We start from the raw sequence: 6,778 nt of genomic DNA, 5'->3' as shown, positions 1-6,778 counted from the left end.
GACATATTTCGGTCAATAAAAATATGTGACGTGTCATATTATTTTTTTTAATTTCAAAAATTTAAAATTTTAAAATTCATATAATTTTTTTTGCTTCTTTTTGAAACAGAAAATTAAAAATTAAAAAAAGTAAAAGAGATCGGAGTCAGGGAGAAAGGGGATGAGGGAATAAGGGGAGGAGGGAGGGGGGAGGTGGGAGGGGGAAGGGAGAAGAGGGAAGCGGAACGATGGCCTGCCGCAGATAGCATCTAGCCCACTAGGAGGTGGATCTAGCTAATCTGAAATAGGTTCGACCGATCTGTTTCCGCCTAATCGGATCTGCCTCCAGCAGACTTCCAGCCCTTTTCCTTCTACATCCTTTTTGCCTCCCCTTGCTCTAGTTGACGCCGCGCCCCTCCCATCCCCTGCCCTCTTCTCTTTCCCCCATTTTCTCTCCCCTCTATGCTTGTTTTTTCTAGTTTTATTTTTTATGTTTAAAACTAAAAATTTATAATTTTTCAATTTCTTAAAATTTTTCATATATTTTATATATTTTTTTAATTAATGACTTGGCAGTGGGTTCTTATACGACATGACAATGAATGACGTATATGATTGGTCATCAATCAATTCACGTCGTCTTTTTTTTTTTTTGGTGGAATTTAAGTTTAGGATAAAATGCTTGACGAAATTTTATTTAAATATTGAATTAACAATTTTAATTTTTTAGATATCAATATAATAAAAAATATAAAATATAAAAGTTATTTTTATATTTAATATTTTTACATATATAAATAAATAACGATTTCATATACCAATTTAAATTAATTTAAATATTAGATATTAAAACTTCAACTAAGAAGTTAATATCCCCACACGTAATTAGCCTATTTTTTAAAAAGTTTAATTTAGCTTCAAATTTCCAATATTAGCACGAGAAATCATGCATATCATGATTCAGGTCTAGTAAAATTCGTTTAATCTTTCAAAAGCTTTATCTAAAAGCCTGACTTGATTCGTAAGATTTAGAGACCTAAAAGAAAATCCAATTCACGAAGCAAACGAATAACCTGACCTTGAACAGATCGTGGCCATCGATCACTTTCTCTTAAAAATAACGCATGTACCACACCTAAAAATATTGATTGGTTTTCTCTCTCTTTATCCTTTATGCACTTTTCAAGTACTCTCATTTGTACCATAAGACTCTTTTATTGTTATCTCTCTTTAGAAATACTTTTTTATTCTCTCAGCTTTCTTCCTTCTTTCTTTTTGTTCTTTTAAGGGTGGTGATGAAGAAACTGATGCGGAGACTGTCACGAGTTACGGTTACTCACTCGACCCAATACTCAATGCTCCGATCTGAACAGCCTGATCCTCCGGTGGAACCCACCAAGCAAAGATCGGACGTACCGCATGGACATTTCCCGGTTTACGTTGGGATTGATCAGACGTCAATGCGGAGGTTCATCGTCAGTGCTGAGATGCTGCGGAACCCGATCTTCGTGGAGTTGCTAAACAGATCGGCCCAAGAGTACGGGTACGAGCAAAGGGGAGTGTTGAGGATTCCCATTAACGTCGTTGTGTTTGAACGTGTTCTTGAATCTCTCAGGCAAGGCCAAGAACCTTCAAATCTTGATTAACTTTTCTAGTTAATTACCAAGAAAATGTAGGGAAAAAATTAAAAAAAAAAAAGAAAGAGAAAGACTGTTTTTCCCCTTTCTTTTTTTTTTTTTAAAAGATATTTTTTGTTAGTTGAGATCCTTGTTATCGTTTGTACATAATGTGATGAAGGAGAAGCAGACTATGTTTCTGTAAAATAGCAGTTGTTTGAGAAAAAAAAAAAAAGCGAAAATGAAAATTAGTAATTCGCTTTCTTAAATTAAAGTACTTTTTTTTTTGGGTGAAATTCTATTATTATTATAAATAAAAAGAGGCAAGTAGTTTCCATTGTAATTTTTATTTATTTGTTTAGACAATTTGGATGAAATTTTTTCTTATATATGTTGGGGCAAAGATGAGAAAATTAGTTATGGTTTTGAGAGGAATTTGCCGGTAGCCAAGGGGAAAATTAGCATTTTTCTACTTTTTAATATTCCATTTTCTTTTCCCAATTACAGCTTCATTACTAGAGATTTACTCATTAATTTTAACTTCTGAGATGAATAATATTTTTTCCAAGACTATAAGAATCTATTTTCTCATTTGCTGAAGCTAAAGTAGTTGCCATAAATGTTTCTTCCTACTAAATCTCTAAATAAAAGCAATCGAATATTTGACTTATGGATATATATATTTGTTCAAATAACAGATTCGTTCTTCTTTCCAAAATTAAATATATATTATATACTTTTATATGTCTCATAATTTCATATGATATGAAAAATGAACCATAATTTCTTAAAATAGTATGAAGTCCTTAAAATTATAATTAAAACTTAAATAATTATCAATCTGGTTCACTCTCCGGTCTTTATTTTTATTTAGGTTTTGTTTTTTTTTTTCTCTCTCTCTTTGAAACTGAATAAAGAAACCGGTTTCATTTTTGGTACCCAAAATAGGCCCATTTGCCAGAAGAGTTGCTTTTAATTTCAAAAAAAGGACTGTACTTCACCATCCAAAAGTCAAATATTACAACTGCCATGTACGGAATTTCTTAACAGGCACCGTTTGGAATTCCAGTTTTCACCCTTTTTACCACTTTGGTATCTTAATTGTAAGTGTAATCACATTTCTAACCGAATCAAACTATAAATTTGTGCGTGTGAGTTTATAGCTGTATGAACAATACCACTTATCTTCCTCGGGTTAAAAAAAAAGAAACAATGTCTGACATTTTTGTATAATTAGAGACGTTAATGCTCCGTACTTTTAAGTTATCTTCCGTACGAATGTGAAAGATGTGTGTACTATTTCTTTTTTTTTTTCTGATTATTAAAGCGGACAGACATTGGTGTCTTTTCCTGAAAGCATGTGCCATGGAATACATAACGGCGGGCAGGCAGATAGCTTTGGGGCAGTTAATGTTGTGGTCACAAAGGCCACTCAAGTTCAACTATGTTTTGATTTTAATGAATGCGTTTCAATTGCGGTTCAACTAATTTTGTTCTTTTATTTCAAATAAATAATAATAATTTCATTCATTTGAGGGGCGTTTGCACGTGCGAGGGATTTGAATTGGCTGGTGCTTCATCCTTTCTTCTTCTTTACTACGAGGTAAAAAACCAAGAAATATCATTGCTTTCTTATTCTTTTTGGGGGTTAATTGTTGCACCTTAATGTCTCAACTCTCAATGGTAAATAGAGAAAATAAAGTTATTTAAGTTATCTGAAATATTTATGAAACTATCAAAAGCTATAGATTTGTTGATAAAGTGTTAAATTTTAAATTTTAATAATCAACTTTTAAATTATATAATTTTAAAATAAAAAAATAAATATAGGAAATTGAGTCGATAATTGAGATTTGAGAGATCAATTATTTCTTAATTTCAAGAGAAAAAGTCTATTTTTCATGTTTTAGTTTAGAAAATTTTACGCTTGGACACAAATAAAGAAAATAATTAAGAAAGATTAAGAAAATAATGTAAAATTTAAATAGACATAAATAAAGCTCAAAAAAGGAAATATTGGATTTGGATTATGAAATTAACCAAAAAAAGGTTTATAAGATGTTCAAATTTGAGATCTTTATTTTAACCCTGTATTAAAGAAATAGTTTGATGATTAGGCATCTTATAATCTTTCGATCAATTGAAAGAAATTAGCAGATGGAATAGGTTGCAAACTTTGTATTAATATATAGGCCTAAAATGGCTCAAAGGGCGTCAGCCCAAAAAAAATGAAAGAAGAACAAAACAGTCAGACGTCAGCCCAAAAGACAAAACTTGCTCGCCTCTGTTTCTCCTTTGAAGGAAGAAGGATCAGCTAAGTTGGTGCCGAAAGGTCATGGAAACGTAATTGGTATTTTAGTTTGTTGATATTACTATAACATGAACAACTTGAAGTACCTGTCTATGTACTAATTGCTCATATATTGTTTACCGAAGAGTAGTGAAATCTTAATTCTAATGACTTGGGTTCAGTCCTGGTAATGATTTTGTGCGGCTGGTAAATAAAAGGAGAAAAAAAGACTGTCTCAAGTCTTTGTTTTATTAATGCCCGAACCAGAAACTCACTGTAGACTGCAAAGTAAGGGCAACAAAGAAAAACAGTGCTGAAGGGGAAAAGAATTTAAGGTAAAAAAAAAAAAAAACTAGCTGTAGCACTATTTGATCCTTGAAATCTCGTTCATTAAGTTTCTGAAACATTCTGCATCGCATGGGATCCTAAGGATGCCGGGGTTTTCATAGCCAACCTCTTGAGCGACCATCTCAAGCAATCCAGCAAAGTATTCATTTTTGAACATATCGATGTGGATCAAAAACTTTGCACTATCTTTCTCCTCCGTCCCAACCATAACTGGAACATACCCTTTAGGAACAGCTTCACCCTGATCCCTCGCGTTGTCTATATCCTGCACATGCTTTAATCGTCTGTAAGAAGCTCTCCTTCTCGAAAATTGCCTCAGCATTTTTCTTTGTAATTATCAGATGCTGCTTCTCTTCCTTATTATAAACCCAATGCTGCAATTTTATCTTTATTTTACAAGCTATAGGAGGCTCATAAGCCGATTGGCTAATTGATTGAGTAATTGTAGAACACTTTCACTTCGTCAGCCGTACGTTCAGTTGAAATTCATTTGCTTGACCCAGTGTTGGTCAAATGCACCGATCGTACATTGATTTTCTTGCAGGAAATGTTTCCAGTCATACTTGTCTGTGTGTTTTTTCTTTATAATACCAAGTAGCTTTGAAGAACTGATTGGAAGGAAGTTTCGTTTGTACTATCAGTGTAGCTTTCATTGAGACTTTTAATCTGATAATTAAGCCATATTTCTTCGATGGACTGATGAACCTTCGTAATAATTCCAATAATTTATGTGCATGTTAAGGAAATTTGAGATGCTCGTGTAACTCCCACTTTGACCAGTTCCTCCAACAAGCACTTATTGTAACTGTTGTGAGTCCACACTTTCTTTCTTTTTTTCTCAATTTCGTGGTTCCCAAGTTTACACGAATTGATTTATTTTAGCTGTCAAGTTCTAGAACTAACATTGGTGTTAGTGAATTTTTTAGAAGCTCCAACTCATATCTATGCAAAAGATAATTACTTTCTATGTATCAAAATATTTATCATGTATTAATTTTTGTGAAATTTTTTTAAAAAAATTTGATTTTAATATGTTTAATATTAAATTTTAAATTTTAAAATTTTTTATAAAATTAAAATTTCATGATTTTTAATATCAAAAAATAAAAAATAAAATTTTTAAAAAATAATTTTAAAATAAAAAAATTTAAATATTAAAAAAAAGATATAACTTTTAGACATAAAAAATAAAAAAATAAGATTAAAGGATTACAATAATTTATGATTTGCATATTTTCTATTGTCACATCATCCATCATTCTCCTAATAAATCAATTTTATGTTAAAAAAATGAAAAAAAAAAATTAACTATTGAAAATTGAAACATTAACTAATTAGGATTCATTTTTGCAGTCTTCATTTCTTTCAATTATTTTGAAATTATAGATTAAAAATTTAAAACCTGATATCTGCATCATGGTAAAGATGATGATTGATTGTAAATATGTAGTAAAAATTGGGTACATGGCTCCTCCATACTTATGCGAAATGAATTAGAATCCAAGTCCCTACTATTGCTATGAATCACTGGACGGACGAGGTTTTGGGTCGAATAATTTTTGGATTGAAAATAAATTATGAGTTATTTTATATTTAAATTATTTTGATTTTGAAATTTTTTGTTTGATGCAGAAATTATTTGAATTAGGATAATCATATATTAAAATTATTTAATTTTAAAACTAACTTAATTTAATTTTGGATAAAATTTTTAAATTATTCAAATTTAAATCATTTTAAATTTGAGTTTAATTTATTACTTTTTCTTAATCAAATAATCAACTTAATTCGGAATGGTACAAGTTTTGCACGCTCAAGCCAATTTTATTGGCTCTAGAAAAACCCAATTTTTTTACATATAATAACAGCAAAAGTACTAATTTGGTTCTTTTTGTACTAATTCTCAGGTTTCCTTGTGATCCTACTTCTCAAATAATAAAATTTTACTTACCAAAAATAATAACAGTGAAGATAAATCTATTGGCCACCAGTCTGGTTTGATCTGGTCTAGGCTAAAAGCTAATTCAAACCTCCTTCAATTTTAGGGAACAAGGAACCGGTTGTTACTCAACAGTTCCAAGTTCCAACAATTCCTTCTGCATGACCCACCACGACCACGAGGAAGAGGAAAAATTCGGTGAGGACTGAGGAGAAATGGGATCAGTTGGTACGAACGGCCATGATGTGGGAGCCTACAGACATTGAAAAGGTGGCCTACTTTTTTCTGACCTTATTGAGAGCCCAGTCCCACTGACATGCCCTGTCGACTTGTGTGGGTTCGTACTTTATCTGCTTTATCCGACCCAACAACAGCAGAAAAATTTCTGACAACTTATTAGGCCTTAGGTTCTCCATTTTCACGAGCCCACTGGATCATTTGGTAATTGTTTGACTTGTGGCTGTACGGATTGTAGTTCTATTATTCATACTACAAAAGACCCCCAGACAAAATTCTTTTGAACAAAGTTTAATACCAGTACCAGTAATAGATATACAACACGGTTAGTACTATAATATTTCTTGAAAACCTCCTCCATCCGTCATA

The 6,778-nt window shown here is 31.6% G+C and overlaps 1 pseudogene across 2 annotated transcripts; it reads left to right on the top strand.

The window, feature by feature from the left end:
- The first annotated feature begins 269 nt into the window (after positions 1–269).
- Positions 270–1,938, top strand: LOC111274772 (auxin-responsive protein SAUR71 pseudogene; annotated as a pseudogene). 2 transcript variants are annotated; one of them, XR_016334283.1, is made up of 2 exons: positions 270–287; positions 1,268–1,938. The product of XR_016334283.1 is annotated as an auxin-responsive protein SAUR71 pseudogene, transcript variant X2 (transcript). The 2 variants fall into 2 exon arrangements; XR_016334282.1 differs by lacking the exon at positions 270–287 and adding an exon at positions 1,022–1,165.
- The last annotated feature ends 4,840 nt before the right edge of the window (positions 1,939–6,778 follow it).

This window comes from Durio zibethinus, chromosome 26 (assembly GCF_047325235.1).
Source record: "Durio zibethinus cultivar Kanyao isolate XHJ-2024 chromosome 26, ASM4732523v1, whole genome shotgun sequence".
Taxonomy (NCBI): Eukaryota; Viridiplantae; Streptophyta; class Magnoliopsida; order Malvales; family Malvaceae; genus Durio; species Durio zibethinus.
The sequence above is the reverse complement of the archived record's forward strand: the minus strand, read 5'-3'. Positions and strand labels throughout refer to the sequence as shown.